Source organism: Triticum dicoccoides, chromosome 3A (assembly GCF_002162155.2).
Source record: "Triticum dicoccoides isolate Atlit2015 ecotype Zavitan chromosome 3A, WEW_v2.0, whole genome shotgun sequence".
NCBI lineage: Eukaryota > Viridiplantae > Streptophyta > Magnoliopsida > Poales > Poaceae > Triticum > Triticum dicoccoides.
This window is the reverse complement of record NC_041384.1, coordinates 514,762,461-514,781,986: the sequence shown is the minus strand read 5'-3', so window position 1 is coordinate 514,781,986 and position 19,526 is coordinate 514,762,461. Positions and strand designations below refer to the sequence as shown.

Genomic DNA, 19,526 nt, shown 5'->3' with positions numbered 1-19,526 from the left:
CGAAGATCATCGAGAACTTTTAAGAGCTCATGAGAAATTACGCTTTGAAAAGCTCAATCTTGAGCAAGAGCATGAGTTCTTAAAAGCAATCAATGATGATCTCCGCAAGAAAAGTTCTTCTTACATTGGCAAGCGTTTACTCTTATCCACTTACATGCCTCAAGTCAAGTCTAGTAACAAGAACAAGAAAGATTCTTCCTCTAGCAGTAATAATGATCATGCTAAATCCAATATTGTTGCTTCTAGTAGTTCTCTTGATTCCACTAATGATTCTCTTAGCCAAGTTACACTTGAGCAAGAAAATAGCTTATTGAAGGGAATTATAGAGAAAGGAGTGTACAAAAGCCTTGCCGAGAGTAAGCAATTCGAGGAAATTGTGCACAAGCAAGGAATGCACCGGAAGAATCAAGGTGTTGGTTTTGAACGAAAGTTCAATGCCAATGGAGTTGAGTGGGAAGAAGATCAATACCCCAAGACAAAGTTTGTTCCTCAACAAGAGAAGTATGATACTTCTTTCAAGGGGACACAAGCTCAAGATGATCTTCCACCACAAGACTACAAGCAAAAAGGCAAGGACAAGCTTCAAGAGGAAATTGGTGCATTTGAAGAAGCTCCTAAGGCCTTAGTCAAGTGGATTCCCAAGACTACTTCAAGTTCCACTTCATCAAGTACGACTACAACTCCAAGGATTCCCATCAAGATGGTGTGGATCCAAAAGAAGAAGAACTAGAGAGTTCTTGAGGGTGACTCCGCCAACATACTTCACTCTTATCATTTTGGCAAGAACAAGTGCAATCAACTTCCACATCTTGCACTAGTTCAAGGAGTCACAAACCCTCTTGTTGGTAAGACAAGGGACAAGGTAACCTAAAAGTTTTCATGGACATCATCTTGTGTGTGCATCACTCTATGTCTATGGATATCCTTGTTTGTTCCTTGTGGGACTAACCCATGTAGGTATTGAAAGTGCAATTCACTCAAATGGATAGCTCCAAGTGATCTACATCAACATTGAGCATCCACATCTTCAACATCTACATGAAGTCATCATCGACAAAACCCGAGGTTAGTTCATCCCTCTAAGGGGGGATATCACATCTAGGGGGAGCTTTACTCTAAGACTTGAGCTAAAGCAACTCTAAAGATGTGAACGCAACAATGCTTTATGTAAAAGTGGTAACCCCACTTGAGCTTAAACGATGAGTATGACCTATGATCAAGTGTTCTCACTTGACTCCTAAGTCAATATACTCATATATAGATGACCTTATCATCACAAATTGCTTGATAGATGCTAGAATTGGTTGTGCATGCCTCGTCACATATTTCATTTGCCATCTTATTGTGTGAGCATGCTGGTTGCATATTTTACTCATTCGAGGACATCCACTTGTTGTTTTGATTGTTTGGTTTTATTTCCTTTTGCCAAGTGGATGGACAAGAATGCCTAAGAACCTCCTCTAGTATCTATGCTTTTCTCATCTCAAACTCTATTCATGCTACATCACAAAATTTGATCAAGTCAGATTCGAACCACTCTGTGTGAGGAGCGCTCTGAGTCCCCGATTCGACATGGACTTAAACTTCCAAAACCTCTTTATGATTCTCGGTCTGACCGATACCCTACTTTCGGTCCTACCGAGATCATTAAGTTGATCTAGGTTTTCGATCTCGGTGCAACCGATTTGAACCATTCGGTCACACCGAGTTGCAACAACTGTATATAGTTTTGCATCTCGGTGCCACCGAGTTGTTCCACTCGGTCACACCGACAGGGTCGGGCTATATATAGTCACGGGCAAAAATTTAGAAATTTCTCCGAACCCCTTCGCCCGCGCGATAGCCTGCTCTGCCAACTTGGTCTCCAGATCGTCTCCTCGCCGCCAGCCGCCTCCAGTCGTTGGTCTCTGTCACCGTCAACAGAAATTCAACCCCGCCGTTGCCGCCGTAGCGAGTCTCCGCCGAACTAGGGTATGGACTCGATCTTTGTGCTATTCCTAATCCGATTCTTAGCACATTGTGATCATCATGATTCTTGCCACGTTTGTTAAACTTCTATCCAGTCAATGAACTCGTAGATTAGGTTTAATTCGAAAATTTTAGGGTTAGGTTTCCGCCGAAACCATCTCGGGCCCACCGAGTTGAAAAACTCGGTCCCACCGATTTCGCTTATGCCATTGCACAAGTGAGACTCGGTCTGACCGAGAGTTACTTATCGGTGTGACCAATTTTGGAACTCTGTGAAACCCTAGCAGTCTCGGTGCCACCGAACTGTGACTCGGTCTGACCGAGTTCACTAGTTTAGGTGCCAAAACTGCTTCGGTATCACCAAGTTTAGAAATTGGTAGATCCGAGATGCTTTCAGTGGGAAACTAAAACTAAGTTTTTGAATTATTCTTTTGCAAAAATCTCTGCATTTTGTGATGCTTTTCCACTCTATCTCATCTACAACCTATTCACAGGGTCAGCAGTCAGAGTTTGCATCATGTCAGACCAAAGTGATAGCCAGAACTTGTCAGAGCAGCAAGTGCAGATGAGTGAGGGCACTAGTCCCTCAAGTTCCTCAGATGATGGCAGCAGGAGCACCCCTAGCAATCTGCCTAAAGCTGCCACAAGACAGAGAAAGAAGAGAACCTCAGACTCAGAAGATGAGGATTATGTGGCAGAAGAGGAAGCAACTTCCAAGAGAGTTGAGCCAGCACAGGGCATAAAACCAGGGATGAAGGTCAAAAGGCCAGCAGGCAGGCAGCCTATGTCAAAGGCCAGAGCTTCAACTGAGAAGCCCACTCCCATTGAGCCAGTTGCTGCTGAAGGCAAGAAGAGGAAAGAAAGGGTGAAGAAAACTGTAGCCAGAGTGCTTGGCAAGGCTTCCATCATGGAAGATGAGGAGGAAGAAGAAGAGGTAGTTGCACCAACACCTAAGGCACCCAAGCTGATGGGTGATGCCATAAGAACAAGGGCAGCTACTTCCAAGGCCAAGCCAGCTCCAAAGCCAAAGCCAAAGAGGAACACAAGAAGCATCCCAGCTACTGAGAAGAACAAGGCCCCAGTGCTTGAAGCTGCAGAAGAAGAAGAAGAGAATGTTCTTAGAAAGCTCAAGCCCAAGATCCCAGACCACAACGATGCTCATCCTGTGGCTGAGGATATGAAACTCAGGAGAGATTCAGGGCTCCGGAAGTGGAGAGAAGCAGACCCGTATGCTTCAAGGAGAAGGACTGTAGTTGACTACAGGTTTCACACCAAGGAGCAGCAAGACTTTTATGAGACAGTGCTGCTAGACAAGAAGCCAATTGTCTGTGATATGAGATGGGTTGATTGGCAATACATCAAGGACAACGAAGAGTACTACCCTGGAGTGCAGGACAGCTTCAAGGCATGTGGAGTAGAGGACTTTGTTGGGCAGAAGCTCACAAAGTGGAACGAGGAACTCATCATGCAGTTCTACTCCACAGCCCATTTCTATCCAGATGGCAGGATTGTATGGATGTCAGAGGGTACGAGGTACCAGTCTACGGTTGCTGAATGGGCTCAGCTGATTAATGCCCCAGAAGAGCATGACAATGACTTGGACATTTATGCCAAGAAGAAGATGGACCACGACTCAATGTCAAACATGTACAAGGAGATTCCAAATGAAGCACTTGATACGTTCAAGTTTGGCTCAGTACACTATTTTCTGTCAGGGCTGCCAACCATCAACTGGATTCTTAGGCACACCCTATTGCCCAAGTCTGGAGATCACAAGATGATCAGGGGCCACGCGATCAACTTGCTTCATATCTTTGACGTGCCACAGAAATTCAAAGTCATGAGCCTTATGATTGAAACAATCAAGAGGACATCAGCAGACCAGAAGAGGAGCTGTGGATATGCCCCACAGATTCAGGAGCTCATCAACTCTAAGATGGGCACGGGCATATACTTATTGGACAAGGAACACCTGCCCATCCGTCCAGACTTTGAAGATAATCAAGTGGTCATGACTAAGAATGAGCCATCATCTGCCCAAGCACAAGCCAAGAAGGAGAAGGCGAGGAAGGAGAAAGCTGCCAAGATGCCTACTCAAGAGGAGGCATCTGAATATTTCCTGGAAACCAAACAAGAGCAGCTTGGTTACTTGATTGCATCCACCCTGCGGATTGAGCAAGGACTAGCCACCCTAACTCAGAACCAAGCAAGCTTAGAGAGGATCATGGAACAAAAGTTCTATGACTTGGATGTCAAAGTGACAGAGATTCAGACTGCAGTGGAGCAGCTCCAGGATGACATGCAGGAGAGCAGAGGCAAGACAACAACTGATGCCTTTGCCAGAGTGCCACGAGGTCCGAGGTCGTCTACAGTGCCAGTTGCTGACCCCAGAGCCACCACGTCTGCACCAGCTACAGCCTCAGTTCCACCAGCTCCAGCGTCCACTTCAGCCTCGACTCCGACCACGTCTACAGAAGGCTTCGTCCTTGGAGTGCTCCGGACGCCACCACCACCTGAAGATCAAGCCTGAGTGTCGACTTAGCACTATGCATTTTCTAGGAACTTTTTGGTAACTTGTTGCCAAAGGGGGAGAAAATGTATAGATCATAGGCTTCAAGAGAGAGTGTTGCTTTTATTCTCTCTTGTTTTATTTGGTGTTTTTTTCGAACTTTATTTGCTTTTGTGTGAGATACTATGTCATTGCTCGTGAGACATTGATGATCATGTGTTTGATCATAAGCTACACTTAATGTTTTCTTAATATTATCATCTTATCTATCTTATGTGATCATTCACTATTCTTGGTGATGAGTGCATGTATTTCATTCTTATCATTTTAAGCGCTCCACCAAGATGTATGTGACATGGAAGCGTAACCCATGACTCTAACTCCTTGTGCATTTGCAGTCCAAAGCAAATTTTAAATATGCACAAAATTAGGGGGAGCTCTTACTTGTCACATACTTCTCAAAGCGACGATATATTTCATGCTTATTATCATTTGTCAAAGCTTTGATCTATATGTTGTCATCAATTACCAAAAAGGGGGAGATTGAAAGTGCAACTATCCCTAGGTGGTTTTGGTAATTCATAACAACATATAGCTCATTGAGCTAATGATATTCCAAGATGACTATTTCAGGAAAGCTCAATGATTGGCATGGCATGGATGTGAAAGTGGAACCCTCAAAATGCTAAGGACAAAGGATTGGCTCAAGCTCAAAAGCTCAAGACTCTTCATTTTATATTTTAGTGATCCAAGATCACATTGAGTCTTTAGGAAAAGCCAATACTATCAAGGAGGGATGAGGTGTTGCTTAATGAGCCTTTTGCTTCATGTGCTTAGTGATATGCTCCAAAACCCTCAACTACTTTCCCATATCCACATATGACCTAAACCCTAAGCCAAACTCGGTCCTACCGATTCTTTCTATCCAGCGCCACCGAGTTTCACTTATCATAAGCCACTGCCAAACCCTAGCAATTCGGTTCTACCGATAGGGATCTCGGTCTCACCGAGATGGGATTGCAAACTCTCTGTTTCCCTTTCGTAAATTTTCATTCTCACCAAAAGAGCGAATCGGTCCCACCGAGATTGCAATGTAAACTCTCTGTTTCCCTTTTGTAACTTTTCGGTCTCACCGAAAGAGCAAATCGGTCCCACCGAGTTTGCCTGACCAACTCTCTGGTTAGCTTATTACCGAACTCGGTCTCACCGAGTTTGTGTAATCGGTCTCACCGAGATTACGTTATGCCCAAACCCTAACCATATCGGTCCTACCGAGTTGCATGTCAGTCCCACCGAAAATCTCTAACGGTCACTAGGTTTACCTTTTCGGTCCGACCGAGTTTGTTGATTCGGTCCCACCGAGATTGGAAAACTGTGTGTAACGGTTGGATTTTGTGTGGAGGCTATATATACCCCTCCACCTCCTCTTCATTCGTGGAGAGAGCTATCAGAACACATACACAATTCCAACTCATATGTTCTGAGAGATAACCACCTACTCATGTGTTGAGACCAAGATATTCCATTCCTACCATATGAATCTTGATCTCTAGCCTTCCCCAAGTTGCTTTCCACTCAAATCTTCTTTCCACAAAATTCAAATCCTATGAGAGAGAGTTGAGTGTTGGGGAGACTATCATTTGAAGCACAAGAGCAAGGAGTTCATCATCAACACACCATTTGTTACTTCTTGGAGAGTGGTGTCTCCTAGATTGGCTAGGTGTCACTTGGGAGCCTCCGACAAGATTGTGGAGTTGAACCAAGGAGTTTGTAAGGGCAAGGAGATCGCCTACTTCGTGAAGATCTACCGCTAGTGAGGCAAGTCCTTCGTGGGCGATGGCCATGGTGGGATAGACAAGGTTGCTACTTCGTGGACCCTTCGTGGGTGGAGCCCTCCGTGGACTCGCGCGACCGTTACCCTTCGTGGGTTGAAGTCTCCATCAACGTGGATGTAGGATAGCACCACCTATCCGAACCACGGGAAAAACATCCGTGTCTCCAACTGCGTTTGAATTCTCCAAACCCTTCCCTTTACATTCTTGCAAGTTGCATGCTTTACTTTCCGCTGCCAATATACTCTTTGCATGCTTGCTTGAATTGTGAGATGATTGCTTGACTTGTCCTACAATAGCTAAAATCTGCCAAGAACTAAAATTGGGAAAAGGTTAAGTTTTTATTTGGTCAAGTAGTCTAATCACCCCCCCTCTAGACATACTTTCGATCCTACACTGGGTGAGAAGGCAATCCCTTTGTATCAGATGTTGAAAAAGAGGGATCAGTTTGTCTGGAGTTCTGCTGCTGATGAAGCGTTTGAGGACTTAAAGCGGCAATTGGCCAATCCACCTGTGCTCGCCGCTCCCATTGACAAGGAGCCATTACTGCTATATGTTGCTTCTAATGCTCATGCGGCCAGCGTGGCTATTGTGGTGGAGCGAAAGGAGACAGGTAAGGAGCATCCGGTTCAACGTCCGGTCTATTATATCAGCGAAGTACTCATTGAGTCCAAGCAAAGGTATCCGCATTGGCAGAAGCTGGTGTACGGAGTTTTTATGGCAAGCCGGAAGCTTAAGCAATACTTCCAAGGGCACCCAATTACGATGGTCAGTTCTGCTCCTTTGGGAGATTTCATCCAGAACCGGGAAGCAACTGGCCGGATTGCAAAATGGACTATAGAGTTGGGGCCGTACGGTTTGAAATATGTGCCTCGGACAGCGATTAAGTCTCAAGCACTTGTTGATTTCATCAATGACTGGACGAAAATGTAAGCACCTGAAGAAAAGCAGGATCATACGTATTGGACCATCCATTTTGACGGATCCAGGCAGTTGGAAGGCTCGGGGGCTGGAGTCGTATTAACTTCCCCATGAGGTGATAAGTTTTGTTATGTTCTCCGTTTAATGTTCCCTTGTACTAACAATGCAGCTGAGTATGAAGCCTTGCTCCATGGTCTTCGGATGGCTAAGGAGATGAATCTAAGTCGAGTGAAGTGCTTCGATGATTCGGACCTTGTGGCTCAGCAAGTGTCTGGCACATGGGACTCCAAGGACCCACTCATGGCAGCATATCGTCGTGAGGTGGATATTGTTGCAGGTTATTTCAGAGGCTATCAGGTGGACCACGTGGACCGGCGGAAAAATGAAGCGGCGGACGCTTTAAGCCGGCTGGGCTCTCAGCGCAAACCGGTCCCACCCAATGTTTTTCTGGATGTGCTGCACAACCCGTCGGTGAAGATCCCTGGTGAAGAGGATTTGGCCGTTCCTGATCCGGAGGCTCAATTGGTGGCAGTTCTTCATGTTATTCCGGATTGGACGCTTCCTTATGTGGCGTACAAGAACCAGGGCGAGTTGCCAGAAGATGAGATTCTGGCCCGGCAGATAATCCGGCGATCCAAGTCCATGGCTGTCATCAACGGTGAGTTGCATCATTGCAGTGTATCAGGAGCTTTTCAACGTTGCGTGTCTCCTGAAGAAGGCCGTGAAATTTTGCGGGAGATCCACGAAGGAGATTGTGGTCACCACGCCGGTTCAAAGTCTCTGGTGGCTAAAGCGTTTCGCCATGGTTTCTATTGGTTAACTGCTCATGCTGATGCGAAAGATCTGGTCAGACGATGTGATGGTTGCCAAAGGTTTTCAAGACGTGCTCATGTACCGGCTCAAGAATTGAGGATGATTCCAATTACTTGGCCGTTTGCGACTTGGGGGATGGATATGGTCGGGCCTTTGAAAAGGTCAAAAGATAAGAAGACCCACCTCCTGGTGGCGGTGGACAAGTTTACAAAGTGGGTGGAGGCAGAACCTGTTAGCAAGTGTGATGCGGCCACGGCGGTTCAGTTCATCAAAAAGGTGATTTTCTGGTTTGGCTTTCCGCACAGTATTATCACAGATAATGGTACCAATTTATCCAAAGGTGCTATGAAGGAGTTCTGCAAACGGGAGCACATCCGGCTCGACGTTTCATCAGTGGCACATCCATAGTCCAATGGTCAAGCCGAAAGATCTAATCAAGAAATCTTGAGAGGCATCAAGCCCCGACTCATGGTTCCTTTGCAGAGAACGCCGGGTTGTTGGGTAGAAGAATTACCATCTGTGTTATGGAGCATCAATACAACACCCAACAGATCAACAGGGTACACACCGTTCTTCATGGTTTATGGAGCGGAGGCGGTTCTCCCCAGCGATATCCGTCATACTCACCTCGTGTCACGGCTTATGTTGAAGCGGACAACGAGACAGGACGGCAAGATGCTTTGGACCGGTTGGATGAAGAGCGTGACATTGCAGCCGCCCGGTCGGCAATTTACCAGCAGGATCTTCGTCGTTATCACAGTCGCCGAGTCAGAACCAGAGCCTTCCAGGAAGGAGATTTGGTGCTTCGGCTCATCCAAGATCAGACTGATATGCATAAACTATCCCCACCTTGGGAGGGGCCTTTCGTGGTCAGCAAGAATCTGCACAACGGGTCGTACTATCTGATCGATATTCGAGAGCATAAGGACTCACGTACATCAGAGGAAGAGACTAACAGGCCATGGAATATAGCTCATCTTCGGCCTTACTATACCTGAGCCATTGGCTATACTTATGTACATACAATGTATATATTATGATTAAGTATAATAAACCGGAACCTCAGCTAAAGCGGGGTATCTGTTCTTTTACATCATGTGAGGTTACACGGAGTTGCTCTAAAACGGCCTCCGGTTTACCCCTTGAGTTTGCTTTGCTAAAAGCATCGTGTTATATCACTTGGAGGATTGGTCATGTCTGAACCAATACCATGCCTCTTGATAGGCGAAAGCCACTAGATCACTTGGGGACTTGGTCATGTCTGAACCAGTCATGCCTCTTGATCGGCCTAAGGCCACAGAATCACTTGGGGGCTTGGTCGAACCCGAACCATGACCACGCCATTTGGTCGGCATAAATGCCACAAGAATCACTTGGGGACCTGGCTAACTAGAACCATAGTTACACCTAACGGGAGCTTGGTCGTGTTTGGCCATGGTTACGCCATTTGATCAGCTTAAATAAATCTTTTTTGGCAAACGCTTTTGTCGTTACTTTTGCTTCATACTTTTCTTTGAAGGGTTTTTTTTTTGCTTTTTATTGTGTTCTTTAAACCGACAAAGTTTTTTAACCAATCAATTGATGGAACACAGTTCACGTCAATCCGGAGACTATTTGTCCGGTTTGATCCTTGTTGTTAACATCCGCTTATGGAGTAACACGGTGTTTATCATAACCCGGCACGGTTTACATGGTAAACCAGCGTCATATATATACAGGAGCTGTTATCTCCTCCAACAATATGGGTTTGCAAAACTCCGCTTCAAGATTGGCCAAGCCAACTTCACGCTCAATGACGGCAGGTATTATGTATCTCAAAATTTGGTCATACTTAAAATTTTGTTTTGATTTCATATATGCAGACATCATATTCCGCCTGACGGTACAACCGCGGTGGCACTTGACGAATTTTTCATTTCAGAAAGTGTTTTGGAAAGTTCATTGCCACAGGAAGAACAAATTATGCACGAAGGCATATCAACATCAAAGGTATCACCTAGCCTATTACAAGGCAACATGGTGCCCATAATAATATAATTGTTTTTCGCGAAGAAGAGGCCGTTTTAAACCAGCATCCGGTTCAAGCTTGGTCACCAGCCTGGCCTGATGGTTGTGGGTCGTCCCGCGCCGCTTCAGCCTCTGTATCCCTACCCAGTGGCTGGAAATCCACAGTTGTCCAGTCGATTCCCATTAATGCTTGAAAAACAGCTTCATCATGGATCAGCAAGGACGGGTCAATATCGGGAGCGTAAGTATGCTTGCGGATTGGAGGAATCAGATTTTCCGATTCATGGATTGGCGCAGCTATTCGCTTGTTCTGACTGTCATATTGCGCTTGATAACGAGACAAGTCTGCTTCCTCAGCCAACTGACAAGCTAGTGGACGCACCTCCCGGTTTATCGCTCGCAGATCCGCTTCACTGAATTCTGATCCATCTTCCTTCAAGCTGGGATAGCCTTGAGCCGCTTCAACAGGATCAAAATCCGGCACCCAGGCTTTTGCCCGGATTAAAGCATTGATTGCGCCGGTTCGAGCAGCAGATTTCTTTAGCTCTTCAATCCGGGCAGGAAGCACTGACAGTTTCATTAGAGTATCTTGAATCAAACTAGGCGTCGGTTTGTTATGAGAGGCGGTACAGATGATCCGCTGGGCACCAGTATACAATTGTTCAACCAATGTATAGGCGGATTTTAGCTTCTTCCATACATCTGACTCCAAGTGACCAATGCGTGTCCCTGAAATGCCATAAAGGGTTAATAAGCCGGCGACTTTGTCAGAAGGCAGAGCCAATTCAGTAGGAAAACTGGCTTACCAAAGATAGCAGCAGTCATGGCATGCACGTGTCGCTTTATGCTGGTTAGTTCATCTACCACTTGTTTTAGGGCAGCCTCAGCATCCTCTGCTCGTTTGATCAAAGTGGACTTCTCAGTGGCCCAGTCCGCCCATTTCTTTTTGAAGTTTTCCTTAAGTTGTTCCATGGCGCTTAAAGCACTGGCCAATTCCTATTTTGCTTTGGAGGTTTCAGCTTGTTGGGTTTTCAGGGCTTCTTGAAGATCGATAACTTGGTTCTCTTTCGTCTTCAGCTCCGCCTGCATACATACAGATATATGCTTTAGCAAACTGGTAGAAGGATTCAAGTACCAACCACATAACAAGTTATGCGCTTAGTACTTGGGGGCTAATGCATATTTGATCTAAAGCGGCCTCCGATGTACCCCTTCATCTTTTGATTGTTTACAAAGTCCCAAGATCAATACAAGTATTCAACTTGGCACTTGGGGGCTAATGGCTATTTGATCATATGTATTCTGATGCGGTAGTTTCAATTACTTAAAGTACCGGTTTAACTACGCTAAGTTGAACCGGCCCTTGGGGACTACATCAACAAATTTCAAAGCATCAAGATTCATATTATTAAGTCCCGGATTGAAAGAATATTTCAAATCGGCCCTTACGGGCTAGGAGAGTCAGCAAGAATGAAAGCATACAAGCAGGAAGGAGCATATGGAAGTTACCTCATATTTATCCTTCATCATGTTAACCAGACCGGCTTCATAGTCACGGCTGGTATACAACCGGTTCAGGTAGCCTGAATGGATTTCTTGGGCGTTCAGGGCAGCATAAGCCGTCAGATCAGCATTCCACTTGCCTTTTCCAAAAGCAGCTAGTTCTTCCTTGGCAGAATGTTTGGATAAAGCGACATGATTGCTTGGCTCAGTATGTCCAGTGCCAGTAATGACAACTTCATCATCATTGGTACCGCCGGTTTGCACTGGAGCTGCTGGCTTGTCAGTAGGTTTTGCAGGACCGGTGGAGCTTTCAACCTGGAGGGAACCTGTGGGCTGATGGATAGGACCTGAGGTATCAATAGGTATTTCCTCAGCAGTAAGATTATCATCTGGCTACGGTGGATCATTGGGAATATCCTCAGGAATAGCCGTTTCAAGATTGGGTGTGGTGCCTGGTTCAAGAATGACATCTTCTTCGGCCGCTTTATCCAGGCGGGCCTTCTTGCTCGGCCTAGGTTTGGCCCTGAGAAGAATAACAAAATTAAATACAGCATATGTTCTAAGGCAATATACTACAAACATCACAATAAATATAGCTTACCCAAGCACCGTTTTGAGCGGTGGGAGCTGAGTAGCCGACGAATCGCCAGAAGATGAGTGGGAAATAACCTGATAATCGGAGTCAGACGGATTAAGAGGTTGACGAAAGCAGCCCGCTTTAGGACAAGCACTGACAAGCGAATTAGAGACCTCGGAATGACGTTTCCGAACCGGACTGTTTGGTAAACCGACGGAGGTAACTACCTGGCCGCTGTGCCGGGTAGTGCGGCGACCTTCGTGTTGTGGAGTCTTCATAAGAAGTTTAGGATACAAATAAGCAAGAGGATGAGAAAATTTAACTTTCCGGTTTGCTGACGGATTCTTTGTGAAGGCAAAGTTTCTGAATCGAAAGAGAGAATAATTACCTCTGCAACATCCGCATGGCTGGCTTCGGCATCATCCTGACAAATATCATCATCAATAAGACACATGAAAAATAAACCAAGTGAGTCAAGCTCTACCTCAAAATCCAGATTATCAACCTCATCGTCGGGAGCCGGATTAGAAGAGGCGGTGGTTCTTTTCCTATGGGCAGTCTTCTTCACAGCTTTAGTCTTTTGCCAGGTTGCTCTTTCCAGTTTATCTATTTTCTCTGGTTTCTCCTGCGGCAGCTTTTTGCTCCAAAACGGATCATCACCCTGATTATACAGATACTAATATTAGAAACAATGGCCAGACATATCGATAACAGATTCAGCAAAGAGAAAAATCAAAGTCTTATAGATGGCAGTTTGTTGGTGGCGCAGAAGGGAAGCAGGCCGGTTCTAGCGCAGATGTGCTCCGGTTCATTCAGTATCTTACGCACAGCCTCCATGATTTCTTCACCGGACAGCTGGAGTCTTGAATGTCACAGTGGGTCAGCCACACTATCAGTATATTCACACATCAAACCGGAGCGCTGACTAAGGGGCAGTATGCTCCATGATATCCAATAGCGAGCAAGGTCAACCCCTGTTAAACTGTTGGCCATAAAAGCTCTGAGCTTTGACAGCTGGGGAGCATATTTGCTTCTCTCCTGGGCAGTCAATCATTGAGGAAAAGGATGGGTATTGCTGAGCCGCTCCGGACGAAAACCAGGCAAGGGATTCTCACCAGCAGGGAGGTGTCTTTGCAGTAGAACCATGTCTGAGTCCACTCCTTGGGGTGACTGTGCAGCTTGGCGTGAGGGTATGTGACCTCTTTCCTTTTCTGAATCGCCACACCACCCAACTCCGTACTGGAGCCGTCAGTAAATTCAGTACGACGGTTTAGATGGAATAGGTCTCTGAATAGTTCCACTGTGGGCTCCTCTTGAAAGAACACTTCACAGAGCACTTGGAAGTGACACATATTTGTAACAGAGTTGGGGCTAGTATCTTGTGGATGGAGCTGGAAATCGGCTAAGACATCCCGGTAAAATTTAGAACCGGGCGGCTTAAAGCCTCGGGCTAAGTGATCTATGAACAACAACCTCTCCTTCTCAAGGTGAGGGAGGGCATTCTTTGCCAGGAGCCCTCCAATGGATTGTATCCTTACTGCCTAAAGCACCAACCAGGACTAAATCGTCCAGTTCAGCCTCTGTGACGCGAGAAGGAACCCAATTGCACTCATACACTTGCTTGGCCATGATGGAATCTACAAGGTAAAAGATCCCGGTTCAAAAATGCATTGATTAAAATGCACTGGTATGTACAATGTTAAACCGGATACAGCCCTATCTAAACCGGAGTTTCATGAAGCAACCTACATCTGGCGGTTCAACAAGGGGACTAATGGCATATACCGGTTTGGAAAATTTTCTATAAGGTTAAACCGCCTGACCTAAACATTGAAGCAATTGAGATTGCGGATGGTTAAGTATGCAGAAATAGGTTTCACAAGATCTTATTATGGCATTGGATCTGAAGCAAGTTCAGAAAATAAGAAAAATAGTCGAAGATCAAAGCAGAACAGTATTGAATGAATGAGCAGAAGTATATGTGAGATCTATGGTTTTGGGCAGGAAACTAGCGGCGGATACTGAAAGTTACCGCTACACAAAGCAAGGGTTTACATGTGCATCCAAGAGCTAGTACATGAGTATGAACAAGTGATGAACACCGCAAGAACACGAAGCCCTAGATCAGATCTATGTTGAGAAGAACAAAAGACCTACCAGAGCTGAGGAAAACACGGAAAGGTCGCCGCGGCTTTCTGGCGTGTTCAAGTTGATGCAGCGGCCAAGGGTGATGCAGAAGACGACGGCGGTGGCGGAGCTCTGAGACTGGCGACGCGAGGAAGACGAAGAGAAAGGGCATGAAGGGAAGAAAAGAAATGACCCTTCGGGCCTATTTATAAGGCAAAGAACATGTGTCAGGCGCGGGAATCAAGGGATCACAGATTTTGGAAGTAGGGCGGTCACCTCGGTCATTGTGAATCTATTAAACAAGAAGATATCATGGATGTTTTCTTTATGACAGATGATGTCACGCTGGTTTACAACAAACAGAGAAGATGACGTCACGGCGGTTCAACAACTACCAGAAGATGTTGAAGACGAAGATTTTTGCTAAGGATTGACATGAACCTGTTCAAATCAATCTGGGGCCTAATGTTGGGGATATTACTAGTGGGCATAAACCGGCCTACCTGGGCCGGATTAACTCCTTCAGTAGTTCAAAGGTGTTAAAGACCAAAGAGGCAGATAAAGGCCCAGGGCCCGTAGTCGGTTTACAACCTGTAGTCGTACATCAGCTTTGTGCATATACTTGTAATATAAGTTAGGAACAAGGAGAGACCAACCCGGATACGAGTATGAACCGGTGTTGGGACTCTCTGAACCGACAGGCGTCACCCATGTATATAAGGGGACGACCCGGCGGCGGTTCAAGGACAACAGACAACAACTCGAGACATAGGCGAAGCTTATTTGCTCCCTAGTCATCGAAACACCCATCAATTCCATCACAACTAGAGGTAGGCTTTTACCTTCATTCAAGGGGCTGAACTAGTATAAACTCTCTTGCGTTCTTGTGTCCGCTTTAACCCCTTCAAGCTAACCCGTAGTGATGGCCCCACGACTAAGTCCTTTCAATAGGACATCTGCCGTGACAAAACCACGACAATGCCGGAGGAACCCCTCGAACAAGAGCGCTTTAAGCGTCGGCTAATCGCCACTCCAAGAAGCCTGAAAAAGAAGCAGCAATAACTTTAGGCTGGTTAAGATTTGCTCAATGACAGATGGACTAACGTCCTAGAAGCCTAGGAATACGGCCTCGAACGCCCAACAAAGAGCTACCCGAAGCACGGGATGCTACCACAATTCGACGATGAGGCCCTGGAGCCCATAGCGCCAACGCGTGGCACTACTGACAGACCTGACTGACCACCACATGGCCGGGACAGAGCGGCAACACAAGCCGAACACCAACCTGCACCACCTTGCCGCAAAGGCAGGGGAACATCGGCTCCGGGATACACCTATGACCTCCGACAGGACCTGGAAAATAGAGCCGGTTAGACCAGATCAATCTACAGATCACGGGGCGGTGCTCCAGCACGGGAAAATGGCCATCAGGCCTGGCGCGACAAGCACAACCTCACCCGGGCCGAAAACTGCATTCAGACTTCATCTGAACTACATCGCGACGTGGCCCGATACAGAGGCGCCGCACACCCCCTATGCTTCACTGATCAGGTAATGGAGCACCAGTTCCCACAAGGATTTAAACCCGTGAACATCGAATCATATGATGGTACAATAGATCCCGCAGTATGGATTGATGATTTCCTTCTCCACATTCACATGGTTTGCAGTGACGATCTACATGCCATCAAATACCTCCCCCTAAAGCTTAAGGGACCAGCTCAGCACTAGTTAAATAGCCTCCCAGAGAACTCTATTGGAAGCTGGGAAGACTTGGAAGATGCCTTTAGAGACGACTTCCAAGGCACTTATATCTGACCTCCGGATGCCGATGACCTCAGCCATACAGTCCAACAGCCCAGAGAGTCAGCCAGAAAATTCTGGACCCGGTTCCTAATAAAAAAGAACCAGATTGTGGACTGCCCGAACACCGAAGCCCTAGCGGCCTTTAAACACAGCATCCGCAACGAATGGTTCATCCAACACCTTGGCTAAGAGAATCCAAAGTCCATGGCAGCCCTTACAACACTCATGACCCGCTTTTGCACGGGAGAGGATAGCTGGTTAGCCCGTAGCAACAACGGTGCTAGTGACCCGGGTACTTCCGAAACCAGAAATGGCAACGGCAGGCCCCGACGCAACAAACACAAGTGTCGAAGCAATAATAACAATATCGAAGACACGACAGTCAACGCCGCATTCAGTGGCTCCAAATCAGGTCAGTGGAAGAAGCCACTTAAAAGAAATAAAGACGGCTCATCTAGCCTGGACCGAATACTAGATCGAACCTGCCAGATTCACGGCACCCCCGACAAGCCTGCCAACCATACCAACAGAAGCTGTTGGGTCTTCAAACAGACCGGTAAGCTGAACACCGAACATAAGGAGAAGGGGTCGCCCAGCAAGGACGACGATGAGGAGCCTCACCCATCAAATACAGGGGGACAGAAGAAATTTCCCCCAAAGGTCAAAACCATGAACATGATATACGCTAATCACATCCCCAAGCGGGAGCGCAAGCGCTCTCTAAGGGACGTCTATGCGATAGAGCCAGTCGCCCCAAAATTGAACCCATGGTCAGCCTGCCCGATCACTTCCGATCGCAGAGACCATCCGACTAGTATCCATCATGGAGGCTTGGCCGCGTTGGTCCTCGACCCAATTATCGATGGATTCCACCTTACGCCAGTCCTCATGGATGGCGGTAGTAGTCTTAACTTGCTCTATCAGGACACGGTCCGCAAAATGGGTATTGATTCATCAAGAATTAAACCCACCAAAACTACCTTTAAAGGAGTAATACCTGGGGTAGAGGCCCGTTGCACGGGCTCAATCACATTGGAAGTCATCTTTGGTTTGCCGGACAACTTCTGAAGTGAAGACTTGACCTTCGACGTCGTCCCCTTCCGTAGTGGCTATCATGCACTACTCGGACGAACCACATTCACTCGCTTCAATGCGATCCCGCATTACGCATATCTCAAACTGAAGATGCCTGAACCACACGATGTTATAACAGTCAATGGAAACACAGAGCACTCTCTCTGTACTGAAGAGCACACCGCGGCCCTTATAGCGGAAGTCCAGGGCGGCCTTATCAAGCCGAACACTACATCGACAGTCAAGCCCCCGGACACTGTTAAACGCGTCCGGACTACCCTATAGAGCGACAGTCCAGCTCGTCTGGAGCTCGATTAGCAATTCGACCTCTGTCTCAGCCCTAACCGAATTGTGGCACATGTGCCACACGTACATAACTATGCACTAAAAATACCATGGGCAAAGACGGAGACATAGTAAGGACAAAGTCCACAATACGGCTCGACCCTATCTGGACCCTCATGTTTCTTTTCTCTTATTTTTTTCTTTTCCAGGTTCCTTACAACCCCCATCACCTTCTGATGGTACCAAGGGCCCTTTCCTAGGCCCGTCATGAAAACCCGATCTTTAATCCTTTCAAAGGATAATACACCAAGGAGGAAAAACAACATAGACGTGTGGCAGAGTATCTAAAGGATCTTTAAAGATCACCTCTTCCTTTGTTAGGACCCGCACACAGCTTTCCGTGGTGCTCGGCATGTAAAATAGCCTCGATGCTTATCGCATCATTTGTAAAAATATGTTTTGACGTATCGATCGCATTATAATGGAAACAATTTTCCCCCCCAGTGTATTCGGTACTGGCTTATTTCCTCGTCTGTATTCCTCATTTTTCGTCTGATTGCCATGTACACCTCGGTATGACTTAAATCGCTAGGGGCTCCATTCGGCCATGTACATTTCTTAAAAATAAAATAAGTCCGAACACTTTTATAGTACAATTCGGCGTCTCGAATATAGCATTATATGCATCGACTCCAAATCATGTCTTTGGTCAATAGTTGGGTTGCCCGGCTCCTGTGGTTACTACCTTATGTTCTGCTCATTCAGCTATGGTAGTAAAGGGAGAACTACTGCGATTGTGTTTCTGGTTCATCCAGATAAACACCTTAGTAGAGAAAGCCGAAAACTGACTGTCATGATGCGGCGAGAGCTGGTCCGCTATCGGTGACTAACTATAAATCTCTCGTGATTTTTTCCGCATTATGCAAAGGACCGGTCTCCACCTGGGCAGGCGTCTACAGCACATAGGTTCAGATAATCGAATAATTCCAGGGGTTGCGCCTACAATCTCATTGTCAAACTCCTATGGCTAAGTGAGAGCGATAAAGCCACATAGTCTGATTGCCTGGTTCGCCGCACTAACACCACCTTCAAGGACCAAGCCGTTGGGTCAAGTGTGGCTAGGTGCTATTCCGAACACCCCCGTGCTACCCACGTGGGGGCTGAAGCTGACGACTGGCCAACTCTGGGATACCGTAAACAGCCGCATAGGAGGAAAAGAATTAGAGGTAAAACAAGCAACATATTATACATAAGCCTTGTTTCATAATACAAAGTTTGGGCAACACGGATACATTCATTCGAAAATAACGTCCTTCGAACACTAGCCCTCTACAATGCGGGAACCTTCCAAGACTTCATCAAAATACCGCTCCCGCGTGCGGTGCTCCTTGCCTGTGGGCGGTCCCTCGGTTGCCAGCTTGACGGCGTTCATCTTTGCCCACTGTACCTTGACACGGGCGAAGGCCATCCGGGCACCTTCGATACAGACCGACTGCTCTATGGCATCCAGCCGGGGGCAGGCACCGACTAGCCGCTTCACGAGCCCGAAGTAGCTGTCGGGTATGGGTTCGGCGGGCCAGAGATGGATTATAATATCCCTCATGGCTAATCCGGCCACCATATGTAGTTCGGTCAACTGTTTGAGCTGATCACTGAGGGGCACCGGATGCTTGGGCGCAAGGTGATGTGACCAGAACAACTTCTCCGTCGAGCTCCCCTCTTCGGCTTGGAGAAACTCCGCAGCATCAGCAATACTCTGGGGCAGATCCGCAAACACTGCTAGAGAACTCCAAACTCGGGTCAGTAAGAGGTACCTTCTCATGACAAATTTGCTCTGCATATTAAAGGCCTTACCCACCGCGATCTTCTTGGCCTCGTGGATCTCCCGGCAGGCGCCTTGGGCTTCAACCCGGGCCTCCTGTGCACTTTGGAGGGCCTTAGCAAGTTCGACATCTTGATCTGTAACCTTGCGCTCCAAGGACTCACATTTGCTTATGGCATCCCGGAGCTCTTGCTGAACTTCCTCTACCCTTGATTCATACTTTTGGCGAGTGGATCCTTCCTCATCCACCTCCTTCCTGGCTTCGGCCAGCGCATTCTTGAG

The 19,526-nt window shown here is 46.8% G+C and overlaps 1 pseudogene; it reads right to left on the bottom strand.

Moving 5' to 3' along the window:
* LOC119272501 overlaps window positions 1–18,890 on the bottom strand; it is a 103,195-nt pseudogene extending 84,305 nt beyond the window's left edge.
* Window positions 18,891–19,526: the final 636 nt, after the last annotated feature.